Source organism: Marmota flaviventris, chromosome 8, assembly GCF_047511675.1.
Source record: "Marmota flaviventris isolate mMarFla1 chromosome 8, mMarFla1.hap1, whole genome shotgun sequence".
In the NCBI taxonomy this organism is placed as follows: domain Eukaryota; kingdom Metazoa; phylum Chordata; class Mammalia; order Rodentia; family Sciuridae; genus Marmota; species Marmota flaviventris.
Window position 1 is genome coordinate 10,377,802 of NC_092505.1, and position 19,698 is coordinate 10,397,499.

Below are 19,698 nucleotides of genomic sequence, written 5' to 3' on the forward strand. Positions count from 1 at the left end.
CTGGCTTCTTGGTTTGGGGTCTCTCACAAGGTTATAATCAAAGTGTAGGCCAGGGTTAGGGTCTCATTCAAACACTAAACTAGAAAAACATCTACTTCCAAGCTCCTGTGGTTATTGGTAGAATTCAGTTCCTTGAGGTTTGCTGGATTGAGGACCTCAGTATTTTTCTGGCTGGTGGCTAGAGTATCTTTAGGTTTTGCCACATGGGCCTCTCTACCCAGCAGCTTGCTTTGCTGGAGTGTGCCATCCGAGAAGGCAATAGAGTAAGCCAGCAAGATATATATCACAATCACATGAAACCTAAATAGGGAGGTGGTATCCTGTCACCTGGGTCCCATTCTATTGGCTAGAAGCCAGTCATATTGCACCTTCTGCACAAAAGGGGAGGGGATTACACAAAAGATGTGAATCCAGGAGGTGGAGATTACAGGTGGCCATCCTAGAGTCTGCTTGTCACGTATTCTGGAGCCAGGCTAGTTGGGTTCAAATGTTGCCCGTGTGATCTTAGGTAAGTTACTTAACCTTTCTATGCCTTTGTGTCCTTCTCTAAAAAACAAGGGGAATAATAGTATCTGCTTCATTGTGTTGTTGTGGGAATCAAATAAAAAATGTCAAAGTGCTTAGAACAGGGCCTTCACACGGGAAGCACTAAATAAGAGTTGACTCCTGTTACCCTACTCCATCCACTCCATGGGGACAGATATGCAAGGCACCCTTCACTGGCAGCCACCTTGAAGGGCAGGCCCTGGACAAAAGGCAAACAGAACATGAGTTGAGGCTGCCCACTTTTGCTGTTTTTATTGAATTGTTCAAGCCAATTTAAAATCTGTCTTTGTAATGGTTATCCTGCTTATAGATAATAATCCCATAAGTCTAGTGTTTTTTGCTAGAGTATGATAATAATGATCATAATTGTTTTTGTTAATATTTACTAGGATAGAACCCAAGGCCTCACTTATGCTAGGCAAGCGTTCTACTGCCAAGTTATATCCCTAGCCCCTGGGCATATTTTTATTCATAAATCAAGAGCAATAAATCTGGGCTCATAAAAGCCTGGCTCATTAGTTAGTGGCTATTTAACTAAGAGCTCTGAGGAAGCTGGGGTGTGTGGCACACCACTTTAATCCCAGCAGTAGAATCCTGAGTTCAAGGCCTGCCTGGGCAACTTAGGGAAACCTCACCTTAAAAAAAAAGTTTTGGGGGACACAGAAACAAAGACATTGTGTACGGCTGGTCAGCTCTGTCTCACCAAGAGTGACAAGGCAGCCAGGAGAAGTAACCATGAACTTGATCAGGAAGAAAATCATGGGGAATCTCTGGAGCATGACACAGGCTCCCTGCCTCTCTTGTTTGCCCAGGAATTGGGTGGGCTGAACATTTTCTGAACAAGAGCTCAGGAAAAGAGGCAGTGAGTCAACAGGCCCTGTCCCCATCAGGTAAGTCCCTTGCAACGAAAGGATGTGTGGCTTCCTATACTTGACCTGGAGCAGTCATTTGCCTCCTTCTCCTTCCCATTTGACACACTGAGTTCAAGGCCTGCCTGGGCAACTTAGGGAAACCTCACCCTAAAAAAAAAAAAAGTTCTGGGGGACATAAAAACATTAAAACTGGTCAGGATAGAGCCACACGTCCTTTCTCGGTTTTAAGTTTCCCATTGCTGCCCTGGCAAATTACCGGTAAGGGAGTTGTTTAAACAATAAGAATGGGTTCTATCGGAGTTCTGGATTCCAGAAGTCTAAAGTCAAGGTGTTGGCAGAGCCATGATCTACCCAAAGCTTCCAGATGAAGATTTTTCCTTGCCTCTTCCTGGCTCCAATGGCGGCCGGCAGTCCTCCGAGCTCCTGGCCTTGTAGAAGCATCAACCGGTCTCTATTTATCTGCACTCAGTTCCCATGGATATGGCTGTCCTCTTTGTCTCTTTGTTTCCCTTTTTATAAAGACACCAGGCAATGGATGAGGATTCATCCTAATCTAGTATGGCTTTATTTTAAATTAACTGACTCATGTCTGCCAAAACCCTGGTTTCAAATAAAGTCCCATTCCGAGATTTTGGATGGACGTGAATTTTGGAGGATACCACGTAGTCCAGTACAACTACCCAACATCTTTGCTAGTTTCATATGGTTTCTCATTATACTCTGAGATCCTCCAATTCCAGAGCCACAGACATCATATTGTGATCCAGTTCTAGAATTTTTTTTTTTTTTTGAGAGAGAATTTTAACATTTATTTTTAAGCTTTCGGCAGACACAACATCTTTTTTTGTATGTGGTGCTGAAGATCGAACCCGGGCCGCACGCGTGCCAGGCGAGCGCGCTACCGCTTGAGCCACATCCCCAGCCCAGTTCTAGAATTTACTGTTAAAATGAGTTGGTTGTTAGCATCACAGTCTTGCTGCATCCCTTAGTGTTAGATCCCTTGAAATGAGTTCAAAGAAGCACCTGCCACCTGATCTTTCCTATTTTAGATCCAAAGCAGAGATTTTATTTTTAACTGGTGAGTATGACTGCTTTCCTGTTTCCCTAATTCTTCTTCCTCCTCCTCCTCCTTCTTTGCTGGAGACTGAATGCAGGGCCTTCCACATGCTAGGCAAGTGTCTACCCCAAGCCATCAGCCTTGAGGGTTCCTTCCAACAAAACTGAGGAATGGGGTGAGCCTTTCCATGAGCCAACAACAGTGACAGCGAGTCGTGGGACGCACAGCCTGCACTTCTGCCTCCTTAGCAAACAGCTCTAGACACCACCCACGAGCCTTGGCAGTCATCACCGCCTGCTCAGACTCCTGCCAGCTCAGGAACCAGCATCCCCTCCTCTTCAAGGTCTCCCAGCCCTGAAGGTCAGCTTCATGCCGAGAAGGAGATATTTGCTTCTGGGGCTGCTCCTTCTCTTAGACCAAGGCCCTGATGGCAGGGTGGTCCCTCTGGTGAACTGATGTCTGTCTCCAGAGCCCACCTTCAATGCCCTGCTTTCTCTTCAGTCTTCCACAAGACAAACCAGGAGAATGTCAGTCCCAATGCCATATACAAAAGCACCCCCACCCCATCACCCTTTCCATGTGTGCTGCAGATTTTCCTGATGCTACCAGGACCTCAACGTGGATCTTAGTGTATGATCAGATGCAGGCCGTGGCCGAGAGCTGAGATGGAGTTCCTTTTCTTTTCTATTTTAAACTTTTGTTTTTTATTTGAAATCATATAAAATGGAGAAGTTGTAAGAATCAGGCAAGGAACCCCTTGATACCCTGAACCTAGGTGTACTGGTGGGCAGTTGGTGTTTTTTAGAAAATGGAGATGGGCCCCTGATAAGGCTGTGGAGGGCTCTGCAGATGGTGCCTGCAGCCTCCTCCCTGGGATTGTGAGAATCTCTGAAGACTACAGAGCCTTACAGAGATAAGGACACAGAGTCACCACAGGCTTAGTTGGCATCATATAATCTCCAGCTCACGGTCAAGCCCTGGCCTTTCGGTCCTGTCAGTCCTGGCAGGGAAACCTCAATTCAATGAGAAACATCTACGAAGAATGTCTGGTGGGGCTGGGACTGTGGCTCAGTGGCAGAGCGCTTGCCTAGCATGCAGGAGGCACTGGGTTCAATCCCCGGCTCCACATAAAAATAAACAAATAAAATAAAGATGTTGTGTCCATCTACCAGTAAAAAAAATATTGAAAAAAAAGAATGTCTGGTTAGCTTTCCTCCATTGTTGCAGCTCGTCAGATTAAGTCTGCCACCAGGACTAAAGAAAATAAAGAGGAAAAATTTAAATTATGACTTGTAATGTGTAAAGATGAAAGTAAATATGACTTGTAAACATTCCTCGAAACATTTACTTTAAACCTGATTTGTAAGCATCTCTCAAACTGGATCCATTCTAAAGACACAGTGGGCACACAGTGAAAGTGACCGATTCAGAGTGGCTTTGACCTTCTAAAAGGATTGCTGCTAAGACTGTACCACAAGAATGAGCCAAGAATCCTTGGAGGCTTTTTTTTTTTTTAATTTAAAGAACATGACTTAAGTGCACACACTAATGGGGTTCAATGTGACATTTTAATATATGCATACAGTGTGCACTGATTAGTGAAGCCACAGTAGGGGCAGGAAGAGCGCGGAGGCGTAGGGCCACTGCTCTGGGTAGAAGGTGTTTTGTTAACTGAGAACCAAGAGGAAACTATTCACCTGCTATTTTTGCTGCTTGGCTTTTCCATCAGAGAAACTAGTCAGAAAGGAAAGAGCAGATGGCAAATCAAAGCCGAGGCAAGTGTAATGGAGGGGGTCGAGGGAATGAGCGCTCCCCTGCGAGGCTAGAAGACCCTGTGATATCCGAGAGATAGGGGGGTTGAGGGTGCTGAAAAGGCCACAGAGTAAGGGTGAAGGAAATTCCAAAAACCAAACCAAACCAAACAAAAAACGCCACCAAGACCCAAAAAACAAACAAAAAAAGCTACAGGGCACATCAGTGTTCCCTCAACATTGAATTCTCCAGCCTGGCTCACAATGTGAGGAATTGGTTAACCACAATCCAGAGAATCATCTTTAATCTAGGGAGATTTGCTGGGGAGGGAAATTCGTCATTGAAAAAGCAGCGGGAAGTTTATCCAACATTGAGCCCTCGAGCCTGCTGACCAACCCCCTTCTCTGAATGTCTCTTCTCTGCCCTTTTTGAGGAGAATCAAAAGAATCTATTCCTGGAATCCACCGGATTCAGTCCTTGGCAACAACCTGCCCCCTTATTTCTCTATAATAACTTGGAACCAGATTCTCTTGCCTATATTCCTGCTGTCGTTTGGGTCTGGAATTTCTTTTAAAGGCCCATGTGTTAAAGTCTCATTTGCAGTTCAGACTGAGAATAGTTTCAATTCTCAAAGGAATTGGTTTTTTTTTTGGGGGGGGGATTAATCCAGGGGTGCTTAACCATGTAGCTAAAATAAACCATCTTCAGCTTTATTTTGAGACAGAGTCTCACTAAGTTGCTGACATCCCCGCTAAGTTGCTGAGGTTGGCCTTGAACTTGTGATCCTTCTGTCTCAGCCTTCTGAGTTGCTGGGATTACAGGTGTGCACTACTGTACCATGCTCAATGGGACTTCTGAGAGGTGGCAGAACCTTTAAGATGAGAGGAGGGCTTTGGGTCATTGAGGGTGTGTCCTTGAGGAGGATTGTGGGATCCTGGACTCTTCCGCTTTGTTTTCCCAGTCGTGAGGTGAACCCTTTGCTTCACCATGTGCTCTGCCGTGATGTGCTGCCTCACAACAGGTACAAAAGCAATAAGCCAACACGGACTGAAACCTCCAAAATTGTGAGCCAAAATAAACCTTTTCTCTTTATAAAAAGTTGATATCAGGTATTTGTTATAGCAACAGAAAAGTGACTGGTACAAAGTCTAGTTCCCATCACTCTGCTCCTCTGATGCAAATCAGACAGGCAAAGCCATGAAATCCATGCAGGGAAATCCTGGAAGCATTGGATCAGTGGGAGAGCTGGCAGTAGAAAGTATGAGACAGAAGTAGACTCATTAAGGAAAAGGAAACCAGGACTTAGCTTGGGTAGGGGCAGTGAATGCATGCAAAGCTCTAACAAGAAATGTTTTTCCATCTCCCAGTGAGTCTCAAGGTTATTGGTGGACTGAGGAAGATAGGCAGTGAAGAGTGGCAAACTTGAAAATGGCAGAAGTCTCTGCAAACATCTGATAGCATCTTTGTTGTCCCAAGGGCTGGGGAGACCAGGTCTTGGACTGCATTATGAGTTCCTTGCTAATAGTGGGTTGAGATACCATGAAAAGACAGTGTTACAAGATGCTATGCTGCTGTTGAAAACAGCCCAGCAGTTCCTCAAACAGCTAAGCATGAAGTTATCATATGAGCCAGCAACGCTACTTCTAGGTATAGACCCAAGAGAAATGAAAATGTGATCCACACAAAAATGTGTACATGAGCATTCATAGTAGTGTTGCTCTTCATCATCAAAAAATGGAAACAGACAAATGCCCAGCAACAGATGAGTGATTTAAACAAGTTGTGGTTTATCCATAAACTAGAATATTATGTTTAAATTAAAACAAATGAGGTATCAATACACACTACAACCCAATGAACCCCCAAAACATGCTTAGAAAAAGAATCCAGCTTCAAAGTATCACATTCTGTATCATTGCACTTACACAAAATGTCCAGAATAGGCAAATCCATTGACAGAAAGTAGATTAGGGGTTGCCCGGGAAGGGACGGGGTGGCAGGAATATGGGAGTGGCTGCTAATAGGTGGGGAGCCTCTTTTGGGGGGTGATGAAAGTCCTGCAGCGAGTGATCATGATTGCAGAACAAGGATTGAAAGGCACCTAAAGTCCTTCTCTGTTAAAAACTTCGGGAGGCACACTTTAAATGGGTGAATCGCGGTGGGCCAGGGTCCCGCAGGGGATCACACAAGCAGTGGGGTTCTTGTGCACTTGTGGTGGTGGGCTCCAGCTGGGACGCAGCATCATGCCACTCACTGACAAAACAAAAGAAGTCCATTTTTTGGGGGGGGTCCTAAATTGGAAGGAAAAACACGGAAGCTTATTGTACTCGTTTCCTGTTGCTGCTGTAAGCCACATTACCAGTGGCTTCAAACTATCCATTGTTGTCCCTCCTGCACTTCACCTCTCTTTGAAGGTGGACTCTCAAGGGAGCAGAAAGGATGTCCGCTGCACGTCGGATCCAAGGCACCAGTGACTCTTGGGGACTTGGCCATTTACTTCTTCCAGGAGGAGTGGGAATGGCTGAGCCTCATTCAGAAGGATTTGTATGAAGATGTCATGTTGGAAACTATAGGAACCTGGTCTCACTGGGTCTTTCCTCTTGGAGGCCAAATGTCATCACCCTACTGGAGAAGGGGAAAGCACCCCGAATGGTGGTGCCACCAAGAAGACTCAGGGCCCAGACTCAGGGTCTAAGTGTGAGACCAAGAAATTACCACCAAATCCATGCAACAAATCCAGGCAAAGGGCTATCAGAAACCAGTTTCTGCAAAACAAAAGATTTCCACAGAGAAGTGGGGCTACAACAAAAATTCATTCCAAACCAAACCCCCAAGAAAGATAATTCAGGGAAGAAATATTTAAAATGCAATTACTGTGGTGAAAACTTTAGTTGAAGTTTCTCTCTTAAACTTCATGAGAACTCACATATTGGAGAGAGACCTTATGAATGTCTAATTGTAGAAAAGCTGTCAGTCAGATCTCATCTCCCACTCCTCACCAGAGAGCTCACAATGGAAAGAAAAGCCATGAATGTGATAAAAGTGGGGAAAGGTTCAATTAAAAAAAAAAATTCATAATGGAAAGGAAACATTTAACGGGAAGGCCTTGAGTCCATGCCCATCTCTCCAAATTTGTTGAGTCTACCAGTGCAGAAAATGTGGGAAAGCCTTCAGTCGGAAGTCATCCCTTTTAGTTCAGAAGAGAATTCACAGTAGAAAGAAAATACATAAATGCAATGAATATGGCAGAGGCTTCAAAAAGAAACCAGCCCTTGTTACACATGAAAACATTCATATTAGAGAGAAACCCCATAAAAGTGTGAAGGTCTTAAGTCAGAGTGTGCTGCAGAGAAGTCACCGTTTAGAGAATGCCTTTAAATGAAGAAAATGTGGGAAAACCTTTAGTAGGATTGCACCCCTTCCACTTTATCAGCGAATTCACACTTCAGGAAAACCCTACAAATATGATAAATGTGAGAAGGACTTTAGGTGCCTTTCAATCCTTATTCTGCTTTGAAGGTTTCGTAGTGCAAAGAGGCTGTATAGATGCAATAAAGGCGAGAAGGTCTGTGATTGGCATTCACCCTTTCCTTATCCAACATCAGAAAGTCCACAGAAGGAAGAAGAAGCTCTTTGAGTGTAAGGAATGTGAAAAGATGTTTTCTGGAACTTCAAACTTTAAAAAACATCAGAACATTCATTCTGAAAAGAAACCTTGCAAGTGCAATGAATGTAGTAAAGTACTTGTCCGCCAGTCATTTCTTATTGAACATCAGAGGATTCATACTGGAGAAAAACCCTATCAGTGTGAGGAATGTGGGAAAGCATTCAGCCACCAAATATCTTATTTGACATAAGAGAATTCATACTGAAGATAGACCCTATGAATGTGATCAGTGTGGAAAGGAAGACTGCACATCTTGCCTGTATGAAAGAATTTACACTGGAGAGAAGCCGTGCTCATGCAAAACATGTAGGAAGGCCTTTAGTCAGTGCACATCCTCCATGAAAGGAGTGATCCCGGAGAGAAACCCTGCGTGTGTAGAACGTGGAAAGGCAGTGGCACAGACCTTATTTGACATCAGAGAAATCATTCTTCAGAGAAATTCTGTGAATGTAGCAAGCATAGGAAGGCATATAGTTGGAGCTGGTCCCTGATTTGACATCAAAACATGCAATCTGTTTTTTATTTTTATTTTTTTTAAGTTTCAGATTGGGGGCATTTGGGATTTTATTTTTTAGTTGTAGATGGACATAATACCTTTATTATTTATCTTTATGTGGTGCTGAGGATCAAAGCCAGTGCCTCACCCATACTAGATGAGTGCTTCTGCCACTGAGCCACAACCCCAGCCCCCAAACACACATTCTGAAGAAAAGATCTAATGTTTTAAATCTGTCAAATCTAAAGAATGAGGTTATGGAAGAGGCGGTCAGAAGCATGGGGGAAATGTTCCTTGATGTATATACTGGGGTCTTCTCAGATGTTCCTTAGGATGGGGCCGTGTCCTAATAAAACTCATCAGAGGCTGAAAATATAAAAAACAACACACTTAAACTACCATGCAGCCCAGTATTGGGTGCTGATCATCCACCTTCATGATCACACGGCTGACTGGGAGCTGTGCCCTCTGCTGTCACCCAGCTTCATAAGAGAGTGTCCCATGGCCTGCTGCTAGCCTGGAAAAGATCACAATTTGAAATACGGTTTCTACAGTACACATTGCTTCTGCACCATCATAAAGCCCCAAACTTGTAGGTTAAACCTTTGTGTAGGGAGGTCTAATATATTTTGTATATATGGGATGATTTGATGATGTGTCTAGTTTTGAAAGTCAAAGAGCAGAAGTCACTGGTGACTTTTGACTTGTGGATTTGATATCAACTGAGACAAGCTCAGGAGATTAGATAAGTCTTTGAGAACACAGGCTATTTTTATTCTAGTGTAGTTTTGAAGATATTTCACTGGCCACATACAACAGAATGGAATTGCAAAAACCGTTTTTTTTTTTTTTTTTTTTTTTGTAGGTGGGGCATTGAGCCTGATTTGAGTTCACATGAAGAAAGAGTTTGAGTTGGTTCCTCAGAAACTAGAAGTATCACATAAAAGGGACTTCCTGACAAAATAGGATGCTGCTTTCACCTGACAGTGAGTCTTTAGGTGGATAAAGAGCACTCGTAAGTGTGCCACAGCAGTCTTACCATACTGTCTCCATGGATATGAAGACACAGTGTGAAAACTGAATATGGCCAAGACAGGCTAGTGGGAAAGAACCAGGAGAGAGTGAAAAAATGAGGAACTTCAGAGCAGGGAAAAATGATTTTTTATTTGAAAACAAATTGTTTATATTTATAAACATTTTTTTTTTCATGTAATATTGGTGTGCAATAAGGGACTGGTGAAATATGTTACAGACTAAATGTGTTGTGTCTCCCCCAAAATCACATGCTGAAGCCCCAAACCTCAATGTATGGTGTTTGAAAATGGGGCGTCTGGGGGACATTTAGCATTAGATGAGGGCAAAGTCTTCATGACGGGTCACTGTTCTCGTAAGAGTCCACGGAGCTTACTCTCTGCACCATGTAAGAACACGGGAAGGCAGTCAGTCACCCGCAAACCAAGAAAAGAACCCTCGCTGGCACTTGCCCAGGCAGACATCTCAGACGTCCAGCCTCCAGAACTGTGAGAAGTTAATTTCTGCTCTTTAAGTCACCCCGTCTGTGGTATTTTGTTATATCAGCCCAAGCAGACGAAGACATTGGGGAACCTCTAGGTGTATATACTGGGCTCCTCTCATTTTAGCTGTTTACCTATTTCCAGAGTGTGGAAAACATGTAAGATGTAAAGTCAGAGTTCTATTTTATGATTAGAAAAAAACAATGGGTGAATTGTCTGGTTTCTGAATTATTTCTCAGTAAAGCTGTTATTTATTAAAATGCTCAAATTACCGTTGACACAGGATGCTGGGGCAGGCTGCGAGGGTAACTAACGGGGTTTGAGGGTTTGCAGAGAGCTTCCTGTGTTCAGAGTCTGCAGTCACCAGCCTCACTTCTCTGAGCAGTTTCCTAAAGGCCCTGAAGTCTGGGCGTGCAGGGTATCAGCCTGCCACACCTGGCATTGTGATCTGCCTCAAAAGCTTCCTCTGGTTTAAACAGGAAGCATCTGAGTATGAAACTCCCCTCACTTTATTTTTATCTGTTATGTTTCTTAATCTGGAGATCAAACCCAGGGCCTTGAACATACTTGGCAGGTGCTCCACTACTGAGCCACACTTCTGGGCCCCTCTCACTTTATTTGACAAATGCAACATTTTTGTGTGTGTGTGCTGTTTTGTTTTTTTTTTTTTAAAGCTATGGTCTAGTTGGGTATTCTCCATGAATTTCTGTGAGGCTAGAAAAAGAAAGAGGATTTATTAGATTTTTTTGAACAAATCTTCTCCTGCATTAGTTACTCCCTCCCTCTTATAGCTCCTGTGTTTGGATCCCTCGTCTATTGGTGAGAATGCAGTGGTAACAAAAGGCATTTCTAGGACAGAAATTTAACTCTGGTGATGGCCATAGCCTCAGGACTCCATCTTGATAGGAAATGAGAGTCAGTTTTTGAGGAAAAACAAAATTGAGGTCATAGAAGCCCCCCAATCCTCATATCTGCCTCTAAGGATGATCAAAGACTGAAAACATTTGACCATTAATCTAGAATTCTCCAAAACTGGGCTTATCTGAACAGCCAGAGAGCTAAATTTTGAAACGTTTACTTGGTAAAAATATTCCATCATTAGTTCTGTGCTCAAAGATGACTTTTAACAATAAAAGAAAGTTTGCCACTAAGGTTTAACTTTTCATTTATAATCAGGGCTATATTTTAGCAGCAAAGAAACAAAACTATTAAAAGTAGAAGCAAGATGATGCAGAACTCTGGGTGACTTCTTATGTAAGGTTGAAGTTGAAAAACAATTTCAATTTGATTTTAAAGAAGCCAGGTGATTTGACTGTTCAGAATCAGCAATTCATAGACGTGTTTTGCTAATGGTTCTGGAAGCTGGGAGTGCAATATCAAGGTACAGCAGATGGGTGTCTGGTGAAGATCTGTTTGTCATAGATGGTACCTTCCATTTGTTCTCACAGTGGCAGAAGAGGTGAACAGCTCCCCGGAACCTCCTTTATTAGGTCACTAATTCCACTCTTGAGGGCTCTGTCCTCAAGACTTAACCACCACCCAAGAGTTCCACTGCTGAATATACTGGGGATGAGATTTCAGTGCATGAATTTTGAAGGGACAGAAATAGTCCAACTGTGGCATCAGGATAATCTGTACACGATATAACCTTTTACCCAGAAGATTTTTACTAGTTTTTTCTCTTGCATATGCTTTATGGTGTTTTAGTTGACTTAAATTTTCTATTTAATCTCAATCTTTGGCTTTCTGAGTCTAGATTATTTCACTTAGCATGATAGTTTCCAGTTCTGTCTATTAAAATTTTAATTAAAAAAAAAAGTGCTGTTTTGAACACATATGGAAATTGAAGACCTGTGGGAATGGTGACTCTTTGTTATCATTTGCCTTTTCATTCTAATTTTCCCCAACTCCTATTTTGAAAAAATTTAAACCTTTAGAAAACATAAAGATATCTTTAGAACATAAAGATACAGAAAGACTGGAAGTAAAAAAGACAGCAAAAGATATTCCAGGAAAAAAAAAAACCCAAAATACCTTTATTTTTATGTGGTGCTGAGGATTGAACCCAGTGCCTCATGAGGTTTTAGGCTGAGATCCCCTCCATCTAGGTCACTATTAACACTGCCATATTTGTTTTTCTCTCCACACACACACACACACACACACACACACACCCAGCAGACACACACAGATGCAGACACACACACACACACACACTTTAACACCTCTGATGTTGAGTTGTGCCCTGCCATCATATGAGGCATATTTTAGGGGATAACATTTTCCTTTTCTCCCAGGGGTTCAAATACTAACGGTGCATCTTATAACAGGTGGTGTCTTGGGTTCCATAAAGAACTGCACTGGAATGTGCTCAACAGCACGGTGCTCATCGTCCGGGCTGCAGAGGTGTCAGCTATCAGTATGTTCATGTGGTGGTGACCTTGGCCAGTTCTCCCCATGGCTGAGCCAATTCTGCTCTATTTTGAAACCATGTTGTGACACGAAATATGTTTAGGACTAATTTATCCCCCTGATGAGCTGAAACTTTTTATGATAATGTAATGGTGTTTTAATGCTTTGTGGCTTCGAGCCTATTTTATAGGATAGTAATATAACAAAAGCTTTCTTGGTTAGGATTTTCCTGGAATACCTTTTGTTCTCTTTTTACTTCTAGTCTTTCTGCATCTTTATGTTCTATGTAGGTCTTTTAAAAATACTTAAAACCTTACTATTTACATTGAAAAAATATGATCGTGTCTCTGCTGGATCATAGTCCACTTAATTTTTTAAAGTAATTTTTAGTTGTAGATGAACACAATACCTTTATTTTTATGTGGTGCTGAGGATCGAACCCAGGGCCTCACACAGGAGGGGAAAGCGCTCTACCACCGAGTCACAACCCCAGCCCCACATCCATTCTGTTTTGAATTTACTTCTATTATTTTACTTTATGTTTTCTGTTTGTTCTGACTACCCCAAAGTTTTCTTCTCTCCTTTCTGGTTGGAGTAGTCTCTTTCCTCGTTAATTTTTCTCTTCCACTTTTCCTCTAGGACAGGGTTTCTCAAACTCTATGCCACAGACTCCTTGGCCTGGGTGACTGTCACCGGGTGTGGGGTGCTCTTTCTGCTACTGGTGCTCAGCAGCACCCTGGCCTTGACTCTCGGGGACCAGCCATACTCCCTCCAGTCGAGGCAGGGAGGTGTTTCTAGACGATACCGGATGTCCCCAGCACACATCTCCCCCCACCCCACTGACAAACACTTTTCTAGCAATAAATTTGCCCTAGACGTTTTCACACACTGACCTTAGCCACGTCTGAAACTACTCAGTGCGCTTACCCTGCTCCCCCAAAGAACCTGAACTTCCATTTCCCCCCTTTTGTGTTTTTGTTGCTCTTAAAACTCATTGTTAAGTTTTAAAAAATCTAATTTAATTCAATTCAATTTAATTCAACCTTTATTGAATATATTTATTGTGGGATGGCTAAATCGAGCTAATTAACATATATATTCCCTCACAGGCTTAACAGGCTTTGGTGTCATTTGAGAACACTTAAAATCTACTTTCTTAGTGATTTGCAAGAATACAATGTGTCGTGAAGTGTAATGTGGTACAACAGATCTCTCACTTAAATTATTAATGTTTTATACAACCCATGTCTGTTTAGATCAGTCAGCTTGTTTATGTTTCTTTCCTTTATTTCTAAATAGCAAGCTTCCTTCTGGGATCAGTTTCCTTGTGCCTGAAACAATCTTTTAAATATTTGTCTGATAAAGGTCTTTTGATGTCCAACTCTCTCACTTGTTGTTGGAGTCTTTATTTTATCTCTTTTCCTGAAGGACATTTGTTGCAGGGTACAGGATTCTAGGTTGACAAAGTTTTTGATGTACATGGAAGGTGTTCCGCCCCGTCTGGCCTCCTTGTGGCTGGGAAGTCACCCACAAGCTTGTTTCTCCTTTGAAGGTCATCTGCCTCCTCCGTGTTTGGCATCTGCTGTGATTTCTTTTTGGCCAAACTTGGGATTTAGACAAATTGGAATTTGGGATTCTAAAATTTATAGACAGGTATCTTTCATCAATATCTTTTCAATATTGCATTCTCCCTTTTCTCCTTCTGGAACTTGGATTAGACATCCTTCGTATGTCTTGTATCTTAACCACTCATATTTCTCATCATCTTGTCTCTCTATATTGGGCCCTGGGAAATCTCTTTTTTAAAAAAGTAAAATGGTCTTTGTTCAGACAATGTTAAGTATATACACAGAAAATTCTAAAGACCCTGCAAAAAAGCTACTAAGCTTAACAAGATCTTTGATTTTAAATACCAATTGTATTTCTATGTAGATGCAACAAACATTGAAAAAACTTGAAAAGGTAGTCACAGATCTACTTTCCCCATGGTGGTTAATTTTATGTGCCAATGTGAGTAGTTTATGGTACAAATACTTGGTTGAACACTAGTCTTGATATTACTGTGAAGGATTTTTTTAGATGACATTAATATTTCCATCAGTAGTCTGAGTAAAGAAGATTACCCTCCATAATGTGGGTGGGTCTTATCAGTTGAAGGCCTTATGGGGGCAGGGGAGAGATGAGGATGTTTGAGGAAGAGTTAATTCTGCCTTGAGACTGCCTTTGAATTAAAAAAACTGACCTCTTCCTGGGACTTTAGGCTGTTAGTCTTCCCTGCAGATTTCATAGTTGCCATTCTCCTCAATTAAAACAAATCTCTATTTATACACATATTCTATTGGTTCTGTTTCTTTGCTGCCCAGTTCGCAAATTTCTTCAGCCATGTCTAATCTGTCATTACTCTGTCCTCTGACTTTTTTTTTTTTGTACCAGGGATCAAACCCAAGGGTACATAACCACTGAGCTACATCCCCAGCCCTTTTAAAGTTTTTTACTTTGAAACAGCATCTCATTAGGTTGCTCACAGCTTTGCTAATTTGCTGAGGTTGGCTTTGAAACTGTGATCCTCCTGCCTCAGCCTCAGGAGCCACTGGAATTACAGGGGTGCACCCCTGCACTCTGCTTGTTCTCTGATTTTTTACAAACTTTAATTGTAATTTTCACTTCTAGAAGTCTTTGTCCCCTCCACCCCCATCTGTTCAGTGGTTTCCATAAAAGTTCTAGTAACCATTGCATTTCTTTCCCTTTGGGAGATATCCTATAGCCTAGATCTGGGAATGAAGAAGTCTCTGAGACTAGAACAGACCCACAGTTGTCTTCCAGGCACACGTTGCCTGGACAAGAAATAAGCCTTTGTCATAAAAAACCACTGAGATTTGGGTCCACTGTTAGCCCAGCAAAGCTGAGTGATGCAGCCTCTGGTGCTGTCCGCACCCTATCAAAGCCTTCTTTTTTAAAAATATTTTTTAGCTGTCAATGGACCTTTATTCTTTTTAATTTATATGCAGTGCTGAGAATTGAACCCATGCCTCACCCATGCTAGGGGGTGTTTACCCCTGAGCCACTACCCCAGCCCCGATATCAATGCCTTCTTGTACTTAATACTAAACACACTCAAGATGAGAAATTTATGTCAGCATCTGGAGTCTTGGTGAGACAACTTAGTAGCTGCTTGTCGTTTCTGTGGGAGTTTGTTCATCATGCATTCATTCTGGGTTTTGCGATCTCCAACAGTTAAACTGAAGTTTGGTTTGGCCACCTAGGTAGGGTGATTTGTGGGTGTGGACCAGTGTGAGGGCCAGTTTGAGATGATAATTTCTCAGGAAAGAAGGATTTCGTCCCTTCACTCAGAAACCAAAACCCAAACTGAAATGGTTTCCCTGTGGTTCCTGGTGAGGGTGTGTGGTCTAAGGACCCCAGAGATATTAGGTCCTAGTACCTGGCACCCATGAATGTGACCTTATTTGGAGAAAGGACCTCTGCAAATGTTATTGAGAATCTGGAGATGGGGAGATTATCCTGGATTATCCAGGTGAGGCTTAAATGCAATCCCAGGTGTCCCTTTGTCAGAGGAGCAAAGGGACGTCACCGATGGAGGAGAAACTGATGTGAACATGGAGGCAGAGGTAGAACCAGTGAGGCCACAAGCCAAGGAATGCTGACGCCTGGAAGAGGCGAGGAGTGGGTTCTCCTCGGAAGCTCCAGAGACCCTTTCAACACTCTCATTTCAGTCCAGCGAGACTAATTTTTGACTTCTGGGGTCCAAAATTGTGAGGATAAATTCTGTTGCTCTACATCAGCAAGAGTGTGGTGACTTGTTACGGCAGCCGCAGGAAACAAATGTCAAGATGGGAAGGAGATTCTTTAATGCCTAATGCACCCTTCCACAGCAGGGTGAGGAGCTGTTGGAGTTTCCTCTAGGCCTCCACCTGGGGGATCCCTGGTGTTTTAATCAGCTTTTTTTTGTGGCTGTGACTAAAAGGACCAACCAGGCAACTGTAGAGGAGGAAAAGTTTGAGGGTTCAGGGTTTCAGAGGTCTCAATCCATAGATAGTGGGTTCCATTCCTTGGGCTTGAGGTGAGGCTGAACATTATGGCTGAAGAATGTGGCAGAGGCAAGCAGTCACAGGAGGATCAGGAAGGAGAGAGAGAGAGGGGTGGAGTGGGGAGGGAGGAGGGAGGGAGGGAGGAAGGAGGGAGGGAGGGAGGGAGGGGGAGAGACAGGTCTACACTTGCTAAATTACAAATATATACCCAAAGCCACTCCCCCAATTCCCACCTCCTCCAGCCGCATCCTACCTGCCTCCAGTCACCACTCAGTTAACCCCCAGCAGGGAATTACTCAATGGTTAGGTTAAGACTCTCACAACCCAATCATTTCTTCTCTGAATCTTCTTGCGTTGTCTCACGCCTGAGCTTTTGGGGGACACCTCACATTCAAATCATAACACCTGGGTTTTGTCTGCTGCCCCTGAGATTATCTTTGAGGTGAAAGTGGTGACTAATTTCTCCAGTTTTTTTGGCTTCTGAATATTTCTTTTCTTCCTCATTGAAACATTTTAAAAGCTCTTCTTCCAACATCACACCCAGCGTTTTAGCTGGCTTCCTCTGAGGGTCCTGGAGGTTGTCTGGCCAGCTATAGTGTGTGTACTGGAAGCCTGTTGCGTTTCTTCACAAACTTGATGAAATCTTGCAGGTCAAATGAGAGAGGCATCTCCTTACCACCTATCGTCCCAGAGACATGAGCAACCTTCATAGCTGAGAAGCTGGCCCAGAGCGAGGCAGGATTGTTAGGATAGTGCCATGGGGTAGATGTGGTCCCTTGGAGGTTCCCACGTGGCAGCTTGCCCCCGGTATGCTGGTGTTGAGGTGGTGGAGCCAATGTGAGGTGAGACCTAGTGGGAGGTATTTAGGTCATAAGGGCCCCACCCTCCTGGATGGACTAACACTGACTTTGGGAATGCGTTCAGTCTTGTGGCATGACATTAGTTGCCAGGAGAGTGAGTTGCTATAAGTGACCTGGCACCTTAACCTAAATCTCTCTTCTGCCTGTGCTCCAGGTATTGTGATGTCATCTACCAGAAGGCTCCACCAGAGCTGAGTAGAAATTAGCACCATGATCCTGAATCTCCAGAACCGTGAGCTAATAAAACTCTTTCCACTATGAAGTTTCCCAGCCTCAGGTATTTTGTTATAGCAACACAAAATGGACTAAGACAGATAGTGACTATATGAAAGGACTAGTTTTCAGTACTAAGCAAACACCTATTCATGGATCTGAGTGTGTGCAGAGTGGCAGTGAAGAGACAAAAGAGTATATTTCTCAATGTGGTTATTGGCCTTGGTCATTGTGCTGCCTTTGGTTCTATCCTGGGGTCTTCCCTAGGGAGATGAGGGCTTTGTTGCCAGCTACTGGTTCAGGAAGACCTGCACTTTATCTTTCCTCTCCCTTCCAGTGGGTCTCCCATTCACCTGCCCCCAGCTGGCCAGTCTCTGGTCTTTTAGGACTTTTCCCTTCTAGGGGAAAGGTGCTGTCTCCTTCCTCGACTGGGAAACTGTGGGGATGGTGGGGCAGGGGTAGAAAGAGGGAGAGAGAATCTCATCCCTGCCCAATTCCTGCACACCTAGATGGGTAGATTCTGAGGACTGGGAAATCCATGTCCTCACCCCCACACCTCATTTTCTGAGGTCTTCTCAGAGTTTCAGTTTCAAACAAAGAAACCATCCCTAGCAGACAGACGCAGAACAGTTTCTTAATGTGATTTTGTGGAGCTCCCAGACTCACTGTAAGGGCTGGAGAAACTGCCTTGATGTGTCTGCAGAGGTGCCACCTCCATCAGCCCTCCCACCAACCCAACATCCAGGAGGAAGAGCTTAACTGGGAGACAGAATGACTTTCTCTTCCATCCTTAAACCTAGTCAGAGTAAGAAGAAATTGAAACAGCATCAGAAACAGAAATGCAGTCATTTCTTCCTTAGCAATGTTACTGAAAAAAATTTTAAATCATTACTATAAAATGAAGGCAAGGAAGTCCCCCAAACAGATCCTTCTCTGTCATCATGCTTCATTTCAAGGTCTCTAAGCAACAGATGGCTGTGGAGGAGTCTCCCCACCAGGACAGAAATGGGGTGGTGGACAGCGAGGCCATGTGGAAACTGTCTGACTTCTTGCTCCCTGGAGCCACCAGGTTGGGGACAGCTATTGCAATGTCATGCTGCACATCTGCCTGGAGAAGATGCAAACCCCCATCGCCAAGCGCTGGAAACACCTCAGGACTCAGATTCTGGCATTTGCTCCCATACCATGTTAAGCAGCGCCTTCAGGCCTGCAGACCAGGATGACCCTTGTCACCTGAATGGACCCCTGCCCTCTTGTGCTCTGGAGAAGAGCCCTTGTCCATCCACTCTAGATGCTGTGCTGTCCCCAGGGGTCTGAGCAGGGGGGAGGATTAGCCGCCCAGATGCAGGGTCTCACACCCCAGGACCAAGGACATGTGATGCTCTCCTCTTCTCCTCCACCCAGGGGCAGGCCCAGAGGGGTTTCCATCGCAGGTCATTGGCAATCAAATGCCTGTTTGTTTAAGCGTAAATTTGAATTTAAAATTGAGGAGGGGACAAAGGACAAAGATAGCATTAGATTTTTAAATAGACCATAACAGTTAAACAACAAAACAAAACAAAACAAACCCCAAAACCAACAACAGGAGTGTCACCGAGGAGATCTGAAGAGTTCCTGGGGAAGGGGACTTTGACTCAGGATCAGTGGGATTCTTGACAAACATCACAGAAATGAATGTGTCAGAGACAAGTTTTTTTTTTTAAGGAGAGCAAGGGACCCACATTCAAGGGAGGATGCAGTCACCTCAAGAGCAAGATGTTTTGGGGATTTTCAATTTCTTCTTTTAAAGGAGACTTGGGCATGGGACATCCGTCCAGTGATCACATGACAGTCGATGGGGGTCTGGTCCTCTTGGGATCCTTAGGCTGACGTGGCCTTCATTATCTGATCAGTAGATAATGCTAGAAAGTCTTGTATCTCTCTGTGCTTAATCTATTCATTACAAGGGCTGATCAACAGGCATGACTCAGTTTTCGTGAGTGAGTTTACAGTAACTCTTAGACTACAGTTTTCTCAGAAACCTGGGAGTAACAGATCTGGGAGGATAACAGGCCACTGGAGTGAAGGTATGAGGAAATTCAGCACCAAGCTTCCAGGTTCAAGTGACAGACTTTCTTTTTCTTGTCTCCTTTCTACCTTTTATACTTTTTCTATTCTACCTCAGGAGTACGCGCTGGTGAGGTTTAAAGACCTTTTCAATGAGGTTATAGATGATCTGAGTCTGTGAAGGCCATTAGGTGCCTTTCTGATTCCCGGCCTGACC

General features: G+C 43.5%; 1 pseudogene; it reads left to right on the forward strand.

The window, feature by feature from the left end:
* The first annotated feature begins 203 nt into the window (after positions 1-203).
* On the forward strand, positions 204-13,208 carry LOC139706750 (zinc finger protein 667-like; annotated as a pseudogene).
* Positions 13,209-19,698: the final 6,490 nt, after the last annotated feature.